The sequence below is a fragment of the Rhinolophus ferrumequinum genome, chromosome X (assembly GCF_004115265.2).
Source record: "Rhinolophus ferrumequinum isolate MPI-CBG mRhiFer1 chromosome X, mRhiFer1_v1.p, whole genome shotgun sequence".
NCBI lineage: Eukaryota > Metazoa > Chordata > Mammalia > Chiroptera > Rhinolophidae > Rhinolophus > Rhinolophus ferrumequinum.
The window spans coordinates 25,450,249-25,471,452 of NC_046284.1; the positions used below are offsets into that span (position 1 = coordinate 25,450,249).

Genomic DNA, 21,204 nt, shown 5'->3' on the forward strand with positions numbered 1-21,204 from the left:
AATGCAAGTGCAACTAGAACATTGATGTTTCTTTGCAGACACTCCATTTAATGTAATAATGAGCAGCTGCAGGAAATAGCCAAAACCAAAATGGGGGAAACCATGGAAAGTAAACAAGGAGACACAATATTCTAAAGTTAGATGATAGAAACAGGGAAGGCAAGATGGGACTTTCCCTAATAGGAACCACCAGTGAGGCCCTCTACGAAAGTCTATTAACATCTGGGTGGATTAATATATCACAACCATAAATGGGAAGCCCAGCCTATTTAAAGTATGTAAAGTCTACTGATGGTGTCTCCATCTTCCTTTCTTAATTTCCTTTATGCCTGAACATTCAACTGAAGTTATCCTCTGAAAAGAGAGGCCTGTTGAACACAACTGCCAAATTTTAATGTCTCAGAAGAAAGAGAAGATTAAGATCTTAGATCAAGAGCCAGAAATCAACAATGCTACAGTTCCACAAGAGCGCATGCTCTTTGTCTTCTGTGCTCGGCTCAGGAACATGCAATGCATACAGGCACTGGGCGTATTTGCCAGCATAGTGACTTACTCCAGAGTGCCATTAAGAACTGACAACCATGGTGTAGTTGAAACAAATCATGGAAAGTGTTTTCTTCTGGATGCCATTTACAATATGCTTTTAAATTCTTTCACTTCATGAAACCAACTCACTTTCTAGTTTTGTGGATGCTACTAAAGACACAAACAATCCCAGGGAAATTCATTTATCAAACTTTTAACTGAAAAGTGCCAAAGCTGCTCTATTTACCAGGACTTTCCTCATTCTACCAGAGGTTCTAAAATGTACCAGAGCTCCTACATAGCTGTTCTGCTTCTTCTATAAAATGGAATGTGTGCCCAGAAGATTTTAGATACACTAGGGATTATGCTAATGACATTCTTAGAATCCTCTTTAAGATTGACATCAACAAATGACTGAAGAAAATTTTTATTTATTAAATTTATTGGGGTGACATTGGTTAGTAAAATTATATAGGTTTCAAGTTATATAGGTTACATTTCTATAATATGTGATCTATATATTGCATTCTGTGTTAACTACCCATAGTCAATTCTCCTTCCATCATCATATATTTGACCCCCTTTACCTCTTCTACCACCCCGTTTTCTTATGCTCTGGTAAACACCAAACTTCTCTGTGTCTCTGTGTATGAGTTTTTTGTTGTTGTTGTTTGTCTTGTTCCTCTGTTGATTTCAGTTTCATATCCCACATATGAGTGAAGTAATATGGTTCTCAACTATTTCTGTCTAACGTATTTCGCTTAGCAAGATAATTTCAAGATCCATCCATGTTGTTGCAAATGGAAGTATTTCATCTTTCTTATGCCAAAGTAATATCGCATTGTGTATATACTATACCACGTATTCTTTACCCAATCATCTATTGAAAGACACTTTGGCTGTTTCCATGTCTTGGCCACCGTGAATAATGCTTCAGTGAACATAGGAGTACATTTAAATGTACAGATAAATGTACCCCTATGTTACAGATAAATGCTTTCAGATTTTTTGGGTAGATACCCAGAAGAGAGACTGCTGGGTTGTATGGTAATTCTATTATTAATTCTTTGAGAAACCTCCATACTGTTCTCCATACTGGCTGTACAAATTTACATTCCCACCAACAGTGTATGAGGGTTCCTTTTTCTCCACAGCCTCTCCAACACTCTTCCAACAGGTGTAAGGTGGCATCTCATTGTGGTTTAGATTTGAATTTACCTAATAACTAGTGAAGTTGAGTATTTTTTCATATATATGTTGGCCATTTGTATGTCTTCATGGGAGATGTGTCTGTTCAGGTACTCTGTCCATTTTTCAATTGGATTGCCTGTTTTTATGTTGTTGTGTTGTACAAGTTCTTTATGTATTTTGGAAATTAGCCCCTTATTGGAGGCATTGTTTGCAAATATCTTCTCCCATTCAGTTGGATGCCTCTTTTTTTTTTTTGATGATTTCTTATGCTGTGCAGAAGCTTTTTAGTTGGAAGTAGTCCCACTCATTTATTTTTATTTTTTAATTGAAGTTTACTAGGAGGACAATTGTTAGTAAAGGTACATAGGTTTCAGTGCACAATTCTGTAATACATCATCTATATATCACATTGTGTGTTCATCACCCAGTCAGTTTTGTTCCATCACCATATATTTGATCCCTTTTACCCTCATGTAACACCCGTTCCCCCCTCACCTGCTGGTAACTACCAAACTATTGTCAGTATCTGTAAGTTTCTGTTTCTCATTTGTTTGTTTTGTTCTTTTGTTGTTTTTGGTTCACATACCACATATCAGTGAAATCATATGGTTCTCTGCTTTTTCTGTATGACTTATTTCACTTAGCATAATAATCTCAAGATCCATCCATGTTGCTGCAAATGGCAGCATTTCATCTTTTCTTATGGGAGGGTAGTATTCCATGTATATATATACTATATCCTCTTTATCAAATCATCTATGGAAGGACACTGTTGTTGTTTCCATGTCTTGGTCACCATAAATAAAGCTGCAATGAACATCAGAACACATATATTTTTACGGGTAAATGTTTTCAGAATTTTGGGGTAGATACCCAGGAGAGGGATTGCTGAGTCATATGGTAATTCTACTCGTAAATTTTGAGGAACCTCCATACTGTTTTCCATAGTGGCTGTACCAATTTACATTCCCACCAACAGTGTATGAGGATTCCTTTCTCTCCACAGCCTACCCAACACTTGTTATTATTTGTCTTGTTGATAATAGCCACTGTAACAAGTGTGAGGTGATATCACATTGTGCTTTTGATTTGTGTTTCCCTAATAACTACTGAAGTGGAACATTTTTTCATGTATCTGTCAGCCATTTGTATGTCTTGTTGGGAGAATTTTCTGTTCATGTAATATCACCGTTTTTAAATTGGGCTGTTTGCCTTTTTGTTTTTTTTTTATTATTTTAACTGTTAAAGAATAAGTTTTTATTATTCTCTTCTTCTAAAAAATGAGAACTCATAGATTTGCAGATTTTAAACACTTTTAGTAGGAACAATGCTTGTAACATAATTTGCCATCACTTTCCCTTTGATTAGGTAACTGTAACTTGTTTGTTGGGGTTACTAGCATGTTCATAGCATTCTCGTATATGAGCCTTGAAGAGGGAGTTGTCCTAGTTTTTTTTTTTTTTTTTTTTAGATTTTTTTTTAATTTTTTTTTAATTTATTGGGGTGACAATTGTTAGTAAAATTACATAGATTTCAGGTGTGCAATTCTGTATCACATCATCCATAAATCACACTGTGTGTTCACCACCCAGAGTCAGCTCCCCTTCCATCACCATACATTTGATCCCCCTCAACCTCATCCCCCACCCCCCAACCCCCTTACCCTCTGGTAACCACCAAATTACGTTCCCCAGATTAATTTTCAAACCCGTGGCCATCCTGTGGTCACCAACTGCCCTCCAATCCCCTCACCCTCCCCCCACCCCCTACCCCTCCCGCCCATCTAGCAACCCTCAGTTTTTCCTCTTTGTCTCCAAAACTGTTTCTGATTAGTTCATTCACTTATTCTTTTTTTAGAATCCGCAAATAAGTGAGATCATATGGTACTTATCTTTCTCTGTCTGACTTATTTCGCTTAGCATAATGTTCTCTAGGTCCATCCATGTTGTTGCAAATGGTAAGATTTCTTTCTTCTTTATGGCTGCGTAATACTCCATTGTATAAATGTACCACAGTTTCTTAATCCAGTCATCTACCGATGGGCATTTTGGTTGTTTCCATGTCCTAGCTATTGTGTATAGTGCTGCAATAAACATAGGAGTGCATAAAGATTTTTGAATTGAAGTTTTAGGTTTCTCCGGATAGATACCTAGGAGTGGAATTACTGGATCATAGGGTAGTTTCATTTTCAGATTTTTGAGATACCTCCATACTGTTTTCCATAGTGGCTGCACCAATCTGCAATCCCACCAACAGTGCACAAGTGTTCCCTTTTCTCCACATCCGCGCCAGCACTTGTTGTTTGTTGATTTATTGATGATAGCCATTTTGACTGGGGTGAGGTGGTATCTCATTGTGGTTTTTATTTGCATTTCTCTGATGGTTAGTGAGGTTGAGCATTTCTTCATATGTCTGTTTGCCATCTGTATGTCCTTTTTAGAAAAATGTCTCTTCAAGTCTTCTGCCCATTTTTTAATTGGATCGTTTGTTTTTTTGGAGTTGAGTTGAGTGAGTTTTTCATAGATTTGTGATATTAATCCCTTATCAGATATATTATTGGCAAATATCTTTTCCCATTCAGTAGGATCCCTTCTTGTTTTATTGATGGTTTCCTTTGCTGTGAAAAAACTTTTTAGTTTGATATAATCCCACATGTTTATTTTTTCTCTTACTTCTCTCGTGCGAGGGTATATATCAGTAAAAATCTTACTCCGGGTAATATCTGAGAAGTTTCTTCCTATATTTTCTTCTAGGTATTTTATGGTTTCAGATCTTACATTTAAGTCTTTAAGCCATTTTGAATTTATTTTTGTATATGGTGTCAGGAGGTGGTCCAGCTTCATTTTTTTGCATGTGTCTGTCCAGGTTTCCCAGCACCATTTATTGAATAGACTGTCATTACTCCATCGTACATTCTTGCTTCCATTGTCGTAGATTAAACGGCCATATAGGCGTGGATTTATTTCTGGACTCTCTATTCTGTTCCATTGATCTATGTGTCTGTTTTTATGCCAGTACCATGCTGTTTTGATTACTGTAGGCTTGTAGTATAATTTGAAGTCAGGTATTGTTATACCTCCCACTTTGTTCTTATTTCTCAAGATTGCTGAGGCTATTCGGGGTCTTTTATGGTCCCATATAAATTTTAGGATTATATGTTCTATTTCTGTGAAAAACGACGTTGGCAGTTTGATAGGAATTGCATTGAATATGTATATTGCCTTAGGCAGTATGGACATTTTACCTATATTAATTCTTCCTATTCATGAACATGATATGTGTTTCCATCTATTTATATCTTCCTTCATTCCTTTCTTCAGTGTCTTATAATTTTCTGAGTACAGATCTTTTACTTCTTTGGTTAAATTTATTCCCAGGTATTTTATAGTCTTTGGAGCGATTTTAAATGGGATTGTTTTTTTAATTTCTCCTTCTGATGTTTTATTATTGGTATATACAAATGCCACTGATTTCTGAATATTAATTTTGTGTCCTGCTACTTTACTAAATTCATCTATCAGCTCCAACAGCTTCGTGGTGGAGCCTTTAGGGTTCTCTATATATAGAATCATATCATCTGCATACAATGATAACTTTACTTCCTCCTTACCAATCTGGATGCCTTTTATTTCTTTTTCTTGTCTGATTGCTGTGGCAAGAACTTCCAGCACTATGTTGAATAGAAGCGGAGATAGTGGGCAACCTTGCCTTGTTCCTGATCTTAGGGGGAATGATTTTAGCTTTTCCCCATTGAGAATGATGTTAGCTGTGGGTTTGTCATATATGGCCTTTATTATGTTGAGATATGATCCCTCTACTCCCACTTTCTTAAGGGTTTTTATCATAAATGGCTGTTGGATTTTATCAAATGCTTTTTCTGCATCTATTGATATGATCATGTGATTTTTATTTTTCATTTTGTTTATGTGGTGTATCACATTAATTGATTTGTGGATGTTGAACCACCCTTGCATACCAGGGATGAATCCCACTTGATCATGGTGAATGATCTTTTTAATGTATTGCTGAATTCTATTCGCTAATATTTTGTTGAGGATTTTTGCATCCATGTTCATTAGAGATATCGGCCTGTAGTTTTCTTTTTTTGTGGTGTCTTTGTCTGATTTTGGGATCAGGGTGATAGTGGCTTCGTAAAAAGTGTTTGGGAGTCTTCCTTCCTTCTGGATTTTTTGGAAGAGCTTGAGGAGAATAGGTGATAGTTCTTTTTTGAACGTTTTGTAAAATTCACCTGTAAAGCCATCTGGACCAGGGCTTTTGTTTGTTGGGAGACTGTTGATTACTGATTCAATTTCCGTGGTGGTAATCAGTCTATTCAGGTTTTCTGTTTCTTCTTGAGTTAGCCTTGGAAGGTTGTACGCCTCTAGAAAATTGTCCATTTCTTCCAAATTGTCAAATTTGTTGGCATATACTTGCTCATAGTAACTTCTTAAAACTTTTTGTATTTCTGCAGTGTCCGTTGTCACTTCTCCTCTTTCATTTTTGATTTTATTAATTTGGGTCCTCTCTCTCTCTTTTTTTTAATGAGTCTGGCTAAAGGTTTGTCGATTTTGTTTATCTTCTCTAAGAACCAACTCTTGGATTCATTGATCTTTTGTATTGTTTTTCTGGTTTCTATTTCATTTATTTCTGCTCCGATCTTTATTACCTCCTTCCTTGTGCTCCCTTTGGGCTTATTTTGCTGTTCTTTTTCCAAATCCCTTAAATGTGAAGATAAACTGTTGATTAGTGCTGTTTCTTGTTTCTTTAGGTAGGCCTGCAAAGCTATGAATTTCCCTCTTAGGACTGCTTTTGTGATATCCCATAGATTTTGGGTCGTCTTGTTTTCATTTTCTTTTGTCTCGAGATATCTTTTGATTTCTTCCTTGATCTCCTGCTTGGCCCATTCATTATTTAGTAATAAGTTATTCAGCCTCCATGAATTGGTGTGTCTTCCAGTTTTTTTCCTGTAGTTCATTTCTAATTTCATAGCATTGTGATCAGAGAAGACAATTGGTATGATTTCAATTTTCTTAAATTTATCAAGACTTGTTTTGTGGCCTAACATATGGTCTATCTTGGAAAATGTTCCATGTGCGCTTGAGAAAAACGTGTATTTTGCAGCAGTGGGGTGAAATGTTCTGAAAATATCGATTAAGTCCAAGTGGTCCAATGTATCATTTAAGGCTGTGGTTTCCATATTGATTTTCTGTCTGAAAGACCTGTCCCTTGTTGTCAGGGGTGTGTTGAAGTCCCCTACTATAATAGTGTTACTGTTGATCTCTGTCTTTATGTCAGTCAGTACCTGTTTTATATATTTAGGTGCTCCTATGTTGGGTGCATAGATGTTTACTAGGGTTATGTCCTCTTGTCGGATCGATCCCTTTATTATTATATAGTGCCCATCTTTATCTTTTAGTATGTTCTTCATTTTAAAGTCTATTTTGTCATATATTAGTATTGCAACTCCAGCTTTTTTCTCGTTTCCATTTGCATGATATATCTTACTCCAACCCTTCACTTTCAGCCTGTGTGTGTCTTTTGTTCTGAGGTGAGTCTCTTGTATACAGCATATACAATGGTCTTGCTTTCTTATCCAGTCAGCCACCCTATGTCTCTTGATTGGAGCATTTAGTCCATTTACATTTAAAGTGATTATTGATAGGTACATAGTTATTGCCATTTTTAAATTTGTAGTTAGGTTGTTTTGATCTTTCTTCTATTTACAGAAGTCCTTTTAGTATTTCTTGCAATGCTGGCTTGGTTGTAATAAATTCCTTTAGCTTATTTTTTTCTGGAAAGCTCTTTATCTCTCCTTCAACTTTAAATGATAGCCTTGCTGGATAAAGCAATCTAGGTTGTAGGCCTTTGTTTTCCATCACTTTGAGTATCTCCTGCCACTCCCTCCTGGCCTTCAATGTTTCTGTAGAAAAATCATTTGATAGTCTTATGGGAGTTCCCTTGTATGTAACCCTCCGTCTTTCTCTTGCTGCCTTTAGGATTCTCTCTTTGTCTTTAAGCTTTGCCATTTTAACTATAATGTGTCTTGGTGTGGACCTGTTTGGGTTAATCCTGGTTGGAACTCTCTGCACTTCCTGGGCTTGTATGTTGGTTTCCTTCATCAGGTTGGGGAAGTTTTCAGACATTATTACTTCAAATATGTTCTCAATTTCTTGCTTACTCTCTTCACCTTCTGGTATTCCTATGATGCGCATGTTGTTGCGCTTGATGTTATCCCAGAGGTCTCTTAGGCCATCCTCATTGTTTTTTATTCTTTTTTCTTTCTGTTGTTCCGTTTGGGTGATCTCTGCTACCTTGTCTTCTAAGTCGCTGATTCGATCCTCTGCTTCATCTAGCCTGCTGGTAATTCCTTCAAGTGAGTTCTTAATTTCGGTAATTGTGTTCTTTAGTTCTAACTGGTTGTTCGTTATGATTTCTACATCCTTCTTTATGTTTTCTCTAAGCTCGTTCGTTATGATTTCTACATCCTTCTTTATGTCTTCTCTAAGCTCCTTAAACATTCTTATCACCAGTGTTCTGAACTCTGACTCTGAGAGGTTGGTTACGTCTGCTTCATTTGGTTCCAGTTGTGAAGGCTTCTTCTGTTCTTTTATTTGGGACGTGTATCTTTGTTTCACCATTCTGGCTGACTGTGTTTATTTTGATATATTAGGTAGATCCCCTAGAGTTTTTAGTTCTTGCTAGATTATCTTATGTAGTATATGTCCGTTATATTTGACTCGCACCACGTCGTTGTCCTCTGCGTGTGCTCCAAAGGTGACTCTTGTGTTGTGTACACTGTCCCGTTCAAGAAGATCTTTAATTGCTTTTTGCTTGTAAGTAGGTGGGGTTATCTCCTGGGCTGACCCGTTATGAGACTTGGCTCTGCCCCCCGCAGGGCGCTCTGCTGGGTGAGGGTTGACCACCCTAATGTGGTTTGGCCTCTATGGGCTCCAGTGCCTGCAGAGAGCCCCCTCTGGGTGTGTGACCTGCAGGTCAAACCCGGCAGCACTCCGGTTTGGTCTGGAGTTGGCCCCTGGATATGCTGAGTCCCGTGCCTCTCAAGCTGGGCCCCGGCAGTGCAGCCTCAGAACAAAGCAAATCACCAAGCACAACAGCAAGGACAACAGCAAAAAAAAAAAAGAAAAAAATCAAGTACAGTCACATGTAAAAAAAAACAGCCGATAACCCCCGCTCGACACAGGCAAAGATATCAGAGATATAAAGACAAAGCAAAACAAAACAAAGCAAAGCAAAACAAAAAGCAGCGACCGTCTCGGCCTGAGCCCACCAAGCAATGTCCAGGTTGTCCTCTGCTGTACCAAAGAGCCCCCTGCTTATTGCGCAGGCAGAGCCGGTCACCTGGTGCCCAGAGTGACTTTGGGACTGCAGACTTAAATGCGTGGGCCTGAGGTGTCTGGATGATAGTTTTTACAAAGTCAGTGCAGTTTCTGCCCTTGTCTGCACTTATGCACACTGAGAGTAGCACCACCAGCCCCTTGTCCAGAACTCCTGAGTCCTAGGGCACTTCTTCAGTGTGAGTATGTATGGGTGCGGGTGGGAGATTTCTGATCTGCTGACCGTGCCTCACAAGCAGGGCCCCGGCAGGGCAGTTTCAGAACAAAGCAAATCACCAAGCACAACAGCAACAACAACAACAAAGAAAAAAATCAAATCAAATACATTCACATGCAAAACCATCTGATAACCCCCACTCGACACAGGCAAAGATATCAAAGATACAAAGACAAAGCAAAACAAAACACAACAAAGCAAAACAAAAAGCAGCGACAGTCTAGGCCTAAGCCCACCAAGCAATGTCCAGGTTGTCCTCTGCTGTACCAAAGAGCCCCCTGCTTATTGCACAGGCAGAGCCGGTCACCTGGTGCCCAGAGAGACTTTGGGACTGCAGACTTAAATACGTAGGCCTGAGGGGTCTGGATGATAGTTTTTACAAAGTCAGTGCAGTTTCTGCCCTTGCCTGCACATATGCACACTGAGAGTGGCACCACCAGTTCCGTGTCCAGTACTCTTGAGTCTTAAGGCACCTCTTCAGTGTGTGTGTGTATGAGTGCGGGCGGGAGATTTCTGATCTGCTGAAAGCCCAGAGCTGCTCCTGCCTCACTGCTGATTTCCGGGTGTGTCTCTGCAGCTGCACCCGCCCTGCCCTAGGCAAGCCAGGAAGGGTGGGGGCTGGGGTTGCAGGGGTCTTCACTCTCCCAGCCCAGCCGCGCGTTGCCCTCTTCCCGCAGGCCAGAAAAGGTGGTGGCTGGGGGTGGAGGAGTCTCTTCTCTCCTAGCGCAGCCAAAATCACACACACTTCCCAGTCTTCCTGGGTCAGGGCTGCCCGTCAGGCTTCCCAGAGCCTGAGCACTACAGCTCCTCTGTAATCTGACACCACTCCTCAGTTCAGGGGCCGGTTTAAGTCTCTGGAAGGGCGGAGTAGGATTGGAAGAACGGGGCGGGGGAGGGGCCCAGGTATGGAGTCTGTGCTCCTTGTCCAGCGTAGGGCACACTGGCCGCCCTCCAGGCGGGAGAAATCAGCCGTGGGACGCAGGGAAAGAGCCCCCCTCCTGGTCTCTGCGCTCTCCGTTCCGCCCTGGGATCCCGTGCGTGCCCGGCACAGCGGTTTTCGGTTTTAGCTCCCGCCAGCTGAGGCTCCGTTGCGGGCTGGGATCTCCAGCCGCTGCCGGCAGGGCGTTTTCACTCCGCTCCTCTTTTTCCTTCCCCTGCTCGCCCAATTAGCGCACCTTCAAGTACTCCTTAGCTTCAAGTAATCCACGAATCTCCCCGCTATTCTGTGTGATGAGCGAAAAGTTCTTTGATGGGTTATAGGTCTCGTTTGCAACAAGATCCGGAGGAGAACTCAGAAAGTGTGCCCTGCTGCCGCCATTCCTATGACGTCACTCCTTGCCTTTTTGTTGTTGAGTTGTATGAGTTCCTTATATGTTTTGGATATTAGCCCCTTATGGGAGGTGTTGCTTGCAAATATCTTCTCCCATTCAGTTGGTTGCCTCTTCATTTTGTCAACAGTCTCTTCTGCTGTGCAGAAGCTTTTTGGTTTTATATAGTCCCATTCATTTATTTGAACTTTTACTTTCCTTGCTTTTGAGATCAAATTCATAAAATACTCTTTGAACCCAAGGTCTATAAGTTTAGTGCCTATGCTTTCTTCTATACAGTTTATTGTTTCAGAGCTTATGTTTATGTCTTTGATACATTTTCAGTTAATTTTGGTACATGGTGACAGATTGATCAGTCTGGTTTCACTCTTTTGCATGCGGCATTCCAATTTTCCCAGCACTATTTTTTGAAGAGGCTTTCTTTTCTCCATTGTATGTTTTGGCACCTTTCTCAAAAATTATCTGTCCATTGTTATGAGGGTTTATTTCTGGGTTCTCAATTCTATTCCATTGGTCAGTGTGTCTGTTTATCTGCCAATGCCATATTGTTTTGATTACCATTGCTCTGTAGCACAAGCTGAAGTCAGGAAGTGTGATACCTCCAGCCTTATTCTTCTCTCTTAGTAGTGCTTTGGCTATTCTGGGTCTTTTGTGATTCCATACAAATCTCATGATTTTTTTCTTCTATTTCTTTAAAAAATGCCATTGGGATTTTGATGGGGATTGAATTAAATCTGTATCTTGCTTTGGGTAATATGGCCATTTTAACTATGCTGATTCTTCCAATCCGTGAACACGGAATGCCTTTCCATTTCTTTGTGTCTTCTTCAATTTCTTTTTAAAATATTTTGTAGTTTTCAGTGTATAGGTCCTTCACATCCTTGCTTAAGTTTATCACTAGGTATTTTATTCTTTTTGTTGCAATTGCTAAAGGAATTATTTTTTTTCTTTTTCTAAAGTGTCATTGTTAGTATATAGGAATGCGATGGATTTTTTTTATTAGCTTCAGGTGTACAAAACAATGTGATAGTTAGACATTTACACCCCTCACAAAGTGATAACCTCGCTCCCCCAATCTACTACCCCTCTGACATCGTATATAGCTGTTACAATTCCATTGACTCTATTCCCTATGCTGTACTCCACATCCTGTGACTATATATATATATATAATATATATATATATATATGTATGTATATATACACACATATGTAATATTACATTATATTATAGTTGATATTCAATATTATTCAGTTTCAGGTGTACAGCACAATGGTCAGGCATCTACAATGTCCATGAAGTGTTCTCCCTAATAAGATGGTGGGATTGCAGATTGGTGCAGCCACTATGGAAATAAGTATGGTGGTATCTCAGAAAACTGAAAATGGAACTACCTTAGGACCAAGCAATTCCACTCTTAGGTAGCTATCCAGAGAAATCCAACGTGCTAATTCGAAAAAATATATGCACCCCTATGTTTATTGCAGTACTATTCAGAAAACGCAAGACATGGAAACAACCAAAATGCCCATCAGTAAGCAACTGGATTTTTGTACATTGCTCTTTTTTTTTTTAAAAGATTTTATTGGAGAAGGGGAACAGGACTTTATTGAGGGAACAGTGTGTACTTCCAGGACTTTTTTTTTTTTTCTCCAAGTCAAGTTGTTGTCCTTTCAATCTTAGTTGTGGAGGGTGCCATTCAGCTTCAAGTTGTTGTCCTTTCAGTCTTAGTTGTGGAGGGCGCAGCTCAGCTCCAGGTCCAGTTGCCATTGCTAGTTGCAGGGGCGCAGCCCACCATCCCTTGCAGGAGTCGAACCAGCAACTGTGGTTGAAAGGACGCGCTCCAACCAACTGAGCCATCTGGGAGCTCAGCAGCAGCTCAGCTCAGGGTGCCGTGTTCAATCTTAGTTGCAGGGGGCGCTGCCCACCATCCCTTGTGTGACTCAAGGAATTGAACTGGCAACCTTGTGATTGAGAGCCCACTGGCCCATGTGGGAATTGAACCAGCAGCCTTCGGAGTTAGGAGCATGGAGCTCTAACCACCTGAGCCACCGGACTGGCCCTGTACATTGATTTTTTTAGCCAACAACTTTATTGTATTTGTTTATTGTTTCTAATAGCTTTCTGGTGGAGTCTTTAGGGTTTTCTAAATAACGAACTATGTCATCTGCAAAAAGTGACTTTAACTTCTTCATTCCCAATTTGGATGCCTTTTATTTCTTTCTCTTCCCTGATTGCTCTGGCTAGGACTTCTAATACTATGTTGTTAACCCTGTCTTGTTCCTGAACATAGAGCAAAAGTCTTCAGTTTTTCACCATTAATTATGATGTTAGCTGAGGGTTTGTCATATATGACCTTTATTATGTTAAGGTATTTTCCTTTTGTACCCATTTTGTAAGTGTGTTAATCATAAATGCATGCTGTATCTTGTCAAATGCTTTTTCTAAATCTATTGATATAATCATATGATATTTATCTTTTTTTTTTAATGTGGTGTATCACAATGATCAATTTGCGAATACTGAATCATCCTTGTGCCCCTGGATTGAACCCCACTTGATTAGGATGTATAATCTTTTTAATGTATTGTTGTATTCAATTTGCTAGAATTTTGTTTGGTAGGATTTTTGCATCTGTATTCATCAGAGATCTTGGACTTTAATTTTCTTTTTTTGTGTTATACTTACCTGGTTTCTCTATCAGGGTAATATTGGCCTCATAAAATGAGTTAGAAGTATTATCCCTTCTTCAATTTTTTGGAAGAGTTTGAGGAGGACAGGTGTTAGATCTTCTTTGAATGTTTGGTAGAATTCACTAGTGCAGCCATCTGGTCTTGGACTTTTGATTTGCGGAAGGTTTTACATGGCCGATTCAATTTCCTTACTGTTGATCGGTCTATTAGGCTTTCCAGTTCTTCGTGATTCAGTCTCGGAAAACTGTATGTTTCTAAGAACTTAAGCATTTCTTCTAGGTTATTGAATTTGGGAGCATATAGGCCATATGTATTATTGCATGATCCTTTGCAATGATCATAGTATTATTGCATGATCTTTGTATTTCTGTGGTGGTCACGGTAATTTTTCCTCTTTCATTTCTGATTTTGTTTATTTGTGTCTTTTTTTATCTGAATGGGTCTAGCCAAGGGTGTGTCAATTTTATTAATCTTTAAAAAGAACCAGCTCTTTGTCACATTAATTTTTTTCTACTGTCTTTTTGTTTTCTATTTCATTTAATTCTGCTCTGAATTTTATTCTTTCCTTTATTCTTCTGACTTTGGATTTCATTTGTTCTTCTTTTTCTAGTTCTTAAAGGTACAATATGAGGTTGTTTATCTCATAGTTTTCTTCTTTCTTAAGATAGGTCTGTAATGATATAAATTTCCCTCTTATTACTTCTTCACTGCATCCCAATAATTTTGACAGGATACATTTTCACTGTCATTTGTTTCTACGTATCTTTTGATCTCTCCTCTTATTTCTTCTTTGACCCAGTCGTTCTTTAAAAGCATGTTTAATCTCCACATATTTGTGTTTTCCCCATTTTCTTTTTGTAGTTGGTATCCAATTTCAAAGTCTTGTGATCAGAGAATATAGTTGGGATTATTTCAATGTTCCTAAATTTGCTGAGACCAGTATATGGTCTACCTTTGAGAATTTTCAATACACACTAGAAAAGAATGTATAGTCTGATGTTCTAGATTGAAGTGCTGTATAAATGTCAATTATGTCCATTTCTTTTCGTGTGTCATTTAGGGCTGATATTTCCGTATTCATTTTCTGTTTGGATGATCTATCCATAGCTGTCAATGATGTATTTAAGTCCCCTACTATAATTGTGTTTTGGTCAATTTCTCCCTTTAGTTATTTTAGTAGTTGCTTTGCTCCCTGATTGTGTAACATATATTGATGAGTGTTATATCTTCTTTTTGGATTGTCCCTTTATCATTATGAAATGTCCATCTTTGTCTCTTGTTACCTTTTTGACCCTGAAGTCTGTTTCATCTGATATCGGTATGCCTACACCTGCTTTTCTTTGGCTACCATTTGCTTAGAGTATCAATTTCCACCCTTTCCCTGTGAGTCTATCTTTGTCATTGTAACTGACATGTGTCTCTTGGAGGCAATATATGGTTGGTTTAGTTTTTTGTTTGTTTGTTTGTTTGTTTTGTTTTGTTTTTATCCAATCTGCTACTCTGTGCCTTTTTATTGGTGAGTACACTCCATTTACACTTATGGTGATTATTGATACATGAGGATTTCCTCTCATTTTGACTTTTGTTTTCAAGTGGCTCAGGACTCATTGTATCTTTGCCTTTTTGTTGCTGTCTTTTATTTCAGTGAGGTGGTGTTCTATGGTTTTTCCCTCTGGTTCTTTTTTTGTTATATATCTCAGTTCTAGCTTTTTTTCTTTTGAGTGGTTACCATTATGATTAAGTAAAAGAAAGTTTCATGTTTACACTAGTCCTTTTTCTTCAGCATGCTTCTTATATCCACTCCTGTTTGCAGGTTCAGACCTTTACTGTCTCCCCTTTTATGTTTTTGTTGTCACAATCTATCCATTCTTATGCTGTGAATTGATATCTGAGTTGCAGCAACAAGTTGTCTTTTTCTTCTTTTTCCTTTTTTTAATGTTTATTCTTCTTTACCCTTTATGTTATGTTTAAGTGTATAGTGTGCTACTTTGCGTATGGGTTCCCATTTCATCCTTCTCTCTGTCTATTCATACTACTGCTCATTGTTTTGTATTCTTTTGATATTTTGTTTCAGGTCAAATAGCCTCCTTTAGTATTTCTTGTGATGCAGGTCATCTGTTACAAAATTCCCGCAGCTTCTGTATGTCTGAAAAGTCTGTATTCCTCCTTCATATATGAAGGATATGTTTGCTGAATATATTATTTTTAGCTCATAATTTCTCTCTTTCAGTCGTTTCCATGTTTTATTCCATTCCCTTCTCTTTGTGGAGTTCCTCCTGAAAACTCTGATGATAGTCTAATGGGCTTTCCCATGTAGGTTACTGTTTTTTTCCCCTGACTGCCTTTAGAATTCTTTTTTTGTCATTAATTTTTTTTTTATTTTTTTTATTGGGGTGACAATTGTTAGTAAAATTACACAGACTTCAGGTGTACAATTGTGTATTACATCATCTATAAATCCCATTGTGTGTTCACCACCCAGAGTCAGTTCTCCTTCCATCACCATATATTTGATCCCCCTTACCCTCACCTCCCACCCCCCAGCCCCTTATCCTCTGGTAACCACTAAACTATTGTCTGGGTCTATGAGTTTTTGTTTCTCATTTGTTTGTCTTGTTCTTTTGTTGTTTTGGGTTTATATACCACATACCAGTGAAATCATATGGTTCTCTGCTTTTTCTGTCTGACTTATTTCGCTTAGCATTATACTCTCAAGATCCATCCATGCTGTCACAAATGTTCCTACATCATCCTTTCTTACCGCCGAATAGTATTCCATTCTGTATATATACCACAACTTCTTTATCCATTCATCTATCAAAGGACATTTTGGTTGTTTCCATGTCTTGGTCACCGTAAATAAAGCTGCAATAAACATTGGAACACACGTGTCTTTATGTATAAATGTTTTCAGATTTTTTGGGTAGATACCCAGGAGAGGGATTGCTGGGTCATACGGTAATTCTATTCGTAATTTTTTGAGGAACCTCCACACTGCCTTCCATAACGGCTGCACCAGTCTGCATTCCCACCAACAGTGTATGAGGGTTCCTTTTTCTCCACAGCCTCTCCAACACTTGTTACTATTTGTCTTGTTGATGATAGCCATTCTGACTGGGGTGAGGTGATATCTCCTTGTGGTTTTTATTTGCATGTCTCTGATGGTTAGTGATGTTGAGCATTGTTTCATATGTCTCTTTGACATTTGTATGTCCTCTTTGGAGAAATGTCTCTTCAGGTCCTCTGCCCATTTTTCAATTGGGTTGTTTGTTTTTCTGTTGTTGAGTTTCATGAGTTCCTTGTATATTTTGGATATTAGCCCCTTATTGGAGGCACTGTTTGCACAAATCTTCTCCCATTCAGTTGGTTGCCTCTTTATTTTGTCGATGGTTTCTTTTGCTGTGCAGAACCTTTTAAGTTTCATATAGTCCCATTCGTTTATTTTAGCTTTTACTTCCATTGCCTTTGGAGTCAAATTCATAAAATGCACTTTGAACCCAAGGTCTATAAGTTTAGTACCTATGTTTTCTTCTATGCAGTTTATTGTGTCAGGTCTTATGCTTAAGTCTTTTATCTATTTTGAATTAATTTTGGTACATGGTGACAAATAGCAGTCCAGTTTCATTCTTTTGCACGTGGCTTTCCAATTCTCCCAGCACCATTTATTGAAGAGCCTGTCGTTTCTCCATTGTATGTTTTTTGCTTCTTAGTTAAACATTATGTGCCCACATTTTTGTGGTTTAATTGCTGGATTCTCAGTTCTATTCCATTGGTCTATGCGTCTGTTTTTCTGCCAATACCATGCTGTTTTGATTATTGTAGCCCTGTAGTACAAGCTAAAGTCAGGGAGTGTGATACCTCCAGTATTGCTCTTTTTTCTTAAGATTGCTAAGTGTATTCAGGGTTTTTTGTGTTTCCAAACAAATCTGATGATTTTTTGTTCTGTTTCTTTAAAAAAACACCATTGGGATTTTGATGGAGATTGCATTAAATCTGTTATTGCTTTTGGTAATATGGCCATTTTAACTATGTTGATTCTTGCAATCCACGAGCTCAGAATGTCTTTCCACTTCTTTGTGTCTTCTTCAGTTTCTTTTAAAAATGTCTTATAGTTTTCAGCATATAGTTCTTTCACATCCTTGGTTAAGTTTATTCCTAGGTATTTTATTCTTTTTGCTGCAATTGTAAAAGGAATTTTTTTTTCTTTCTTTTTCTTAGCTTTCATTGTTAGTATATGAGAATACAATGGACTTTTGTACGGTGATTTTGTAGTTGGCAACTTTACTGTATTCATCGATTCTTTCTAGTAGCTTTTTGGTTGAGTCTTTGGGGTTTTCTATATATATCATCATGTCATCTGAAAAGAGTGACAATTTAACTCCTTCATTCCCAATTTGAATGCCTTTTATTTCTTTCTCTTGAGTGATTGTTCTGGGGAGGACTTCCAATACTGTTGAAAAGCAGAGGTGATAGGGGACAGCCCTGTCGTGTTCCTGAACGTAGAGCAAAGGACTTCAGTTTTTCACCATTAATTATGAGATTAGCTGAGGGCTTGTCATATATGGCCTTTATTATGTTAAGGTATTTTCCCTCTATACCTGTTTTATTTATGTGTGTAAATCATAAATGGATGTTGTATCTTATCAAATGCTTTTTCTGCATCAATTGATATAATCATATGATTTTTGCCCTTTATTTTGTTTATGTGATGTATCACATTGATGGATTTGCATATGTTGAACCATTCTTGTAACCCTGGGATGAATCCCATTTGGTCGTGATGAATAATCTTTTTAAAGCATTTTTGCATTCGATTTGCTAGAATTTTGTTTAGGACTTTTGCATCTATATTCATCAGAGATATTGGTCTGTAGTTTTCTTTTATTGTGTTGTCCTTACCAGGTTTTGGTATCAGGGTAATGTTGGCCTCATAAAATGAGTTGGGGAGTAGTGTCTCTTCTTCAGTTTTTTGGAAGAGTTTGAGCAGGATTGGTATTAGATCCTCTTTGAAGGTTTGGGAGAATTCACTAGTGAATCCATATGGCCCCGGACTTTTGCTTTTGGGAAGGTTTTGGATGACTGATTCAATTTCATTACTGGTGATCGGTCTGTTTAGATTTTCCAGTTCTTCATGGTTCAGCCTAGGAAGGCTATATGTTTCTAAGAACTTGTCCATTTCTTCTAAGTTATTGAATTTGGTGGCATACAGTCCTTCATACTATTCTTAGATTATCCTTTTTATTTCTGTGTCATCCGTGATAAGTTCCCCTTTTTCATTTCTGATTTTGTTTATTACTGTCTTCTCTCTTTTTGTCTTAGTGAGTCTAGCCAAGGGTTTATCCATTTTGTTCATCTTTTCAAAGAACCAGCTGTTGTCACATTAATTTTTTCTATTGTCTTTTTGTTCTCTATTTCATTTATTTCTGCTCTGATTTTTACTATTTCCTTTCTTCTGCTGACCTTGTGTTTCATGTGTTCTTCTTTTTCTAGTTCTTTAAGGTGTAATGTGAGGTTACTTATGTGGGATTTTTCTTGTGTCTTGAGATAGGCCTGTAATGATATCAATATCCCTCTTGAAACTGCTGTCACTGCGACCCAAAAATTTTGTTAGGATGTATTTTTATTCTCATTTGTTTCTATGTATCTTTGGATCTCTCCTCTAATTTCTTCTTTCACCCATTCATTCTTTAAGAGTATGTTGTTTAATATCCAAGTATTTGTGGTTTATCCTGCTTTCTTTATGTAGTTGATATCCAATTTCAAAGCCGTGTGATCAGAGAATATGCTTGGTATGATTTCAGTCTTCTTAAGTTTGCTGAGGGTAGTTTTATGTCCGAATATATGGTCTACCATTGAGAATGTTCCATGTACACTAGAAGAAAATACAAAGTCTGATGTTTTAGGATGAAGTGCTGTATAAATATCAGTTATGTCCATCTCATCTAATGTGTCATTTAGGGCTCCTATTTCATTATTTATTTTCTTTTTGAATGATCTATCCATAGCTGTCAATGATGCATTTAGGTCCCCTAGTATCATTGTGTTTTGGTTGATTTCTCCCTTTACTTCTGTTCATAGTTGCTTGGTATATTTCAGTGCTCCCTGATTGGGGGCATAAATATTGATGACTGTTATGTCTTCTTGTTGTATGTCCCCTTTACCATTATGAAACGTCCATCTTTGTCTCTTGTTATCTTTTTCACCGTGAAGTCTGTTTTATCTGATATCAGTATGGCTACACCTGATTTTCTCTGGGTACCATTTGCTTGGAGTGTCAATTTCCACCCTTTCACTTTGAATCTATGCTTGTCCTTGTAGCTGAGATGTGTCTCTTGGAGACAGCATATGGTTGGGTTTAGTTTTTTGATCCAATCCGCTACTCTGTGCCTTTTTATTGGTGAGTTCAGTCCATTTACACTTACATTTAGGGTGATTATTGATATGTGAGGATTTCCTGTCATTCTGTCTTTAGTTTTCTGGTAAGACTGTGTCTCCAATGTTTCCTTGCCTTTTCGTTGTTCTCTGTTATTTCTGTGTGGTGGTATTCTATGATTTTTCCTTCTATTTTTGTTTTTTTATTACAGTACATATTTCATTTCTGGATTTTTTTTTTTTGATTGGTTACCATTAAGTTTATGTATAAGAAAGTTTGATATTTAGAGTATTCCATTTTCTTCAGCATGCTTACTTTCTCCATTGCCATATTCCAGTTCAGGCTTTTACTCTCCCCCTTTTCATGTTTTGCTTGCCACAAATTGTCCCTGTTGATGTTGGTCGAATAGCCTCCTTTAGTATTTCTTGTCAACTTCTGTATGAAGGTCTTTATTCCTCCTTCATATCTAAAGGATGTCTTTGCTGGGTACATTATTCTTGTCTCATAATTTCTCTTTCAATAGTTTGAATAATTGGTTCCACTCCCTCCTGGCTTGTAGAGTTTCTGCTGAAAAATTTGATGATAAGCTAATGGACTTTCCTTTGTGGGTTACCGTCTTCTTTTCCCTGGCTGCCTTGAGGATTCTTTCTTTGTTGGTGATTTTTGACAGCTTCAATAGAATGTGCCTTGGAGAAGGCCTGTTGGGGTTGAGGTAATAGGTGTTCTATTTGCTTCTTGGATTCAAGGATCCAGTTCTTTCCACAAGTTTGGGAAGTTGTCATCCACTATTAGTTTGAATATACTCTCTGTTCCCTTCTCCCTTTCTTCCACTTCTGTATGCCCATTATTCTTATACTGCTCTTTCTGATAGAGTCAGAAAGTTCTTGTAGAGTTCTTTCATTTCTTTTAAGTCTCAAGTCTCTTTCTTCTTCCATCCATGTCATTTCCAGGTTTCTATCTTCAATGACACTGATTCTTTCCTCCATCTGGTCAACTCTACTACCTAAGCTGGCTATTTCATTCTTAATTTCTTCTATTGAGTTCTTAATCTCCAGATATTCTATATGGTTCTTTTTTAAAATTTCAATCTCTCTGGTAAAATGTTCATGTTGTTCTTTGAATGTGTTCCTGAGTCATTAAACTGCCTTTCTGTGTTTTCTTGCATCTCTTTGAGTTTTTTCAGAACTGCAATCTTGAATTCTCCGTCATTTAGGTCACATATTTCCATATCTTTATGTTCCTTTTCTGGAGACTTTTCACTTTCTTTCTGAGCTGTTTTGTTGCCTTCGTTATTCATGGCGATTACTGATTTATTATTTCTCTTCCTAGACATCTACAGGAGTGGGTTTTGCATCAGGTTGATAAGAAGAGGTCTTTCTTTTGTTTTCCAGTACGTGTTGGTAGAATGTTTCATTTTCTCTCTGACTGCAGCCTTTTTTTCTCTCTCACACTTTAGTGTTATGTTTTCTCTCCACTATTCCAGCTTCTCGCACAATGGGGGATTCCCTGGATGGCGGACTT

General features: G+C 38.0%; 1 protein-coding gene across 13 annotated transcripts in view; it reads left to right on the forward strand.

The window, feature by feature from the left end:
* The window catches only part of ENOX2 (ecto-NOX disulfide-thiol exchanger 2), a 454,293-nt gene that overhangs the window by 403,751 nt on the left and 29,338 nt on the right, over positions 1-21,204 (forward strand). The gene's annotated exons all lie outside the window — the stretch shown is intronic.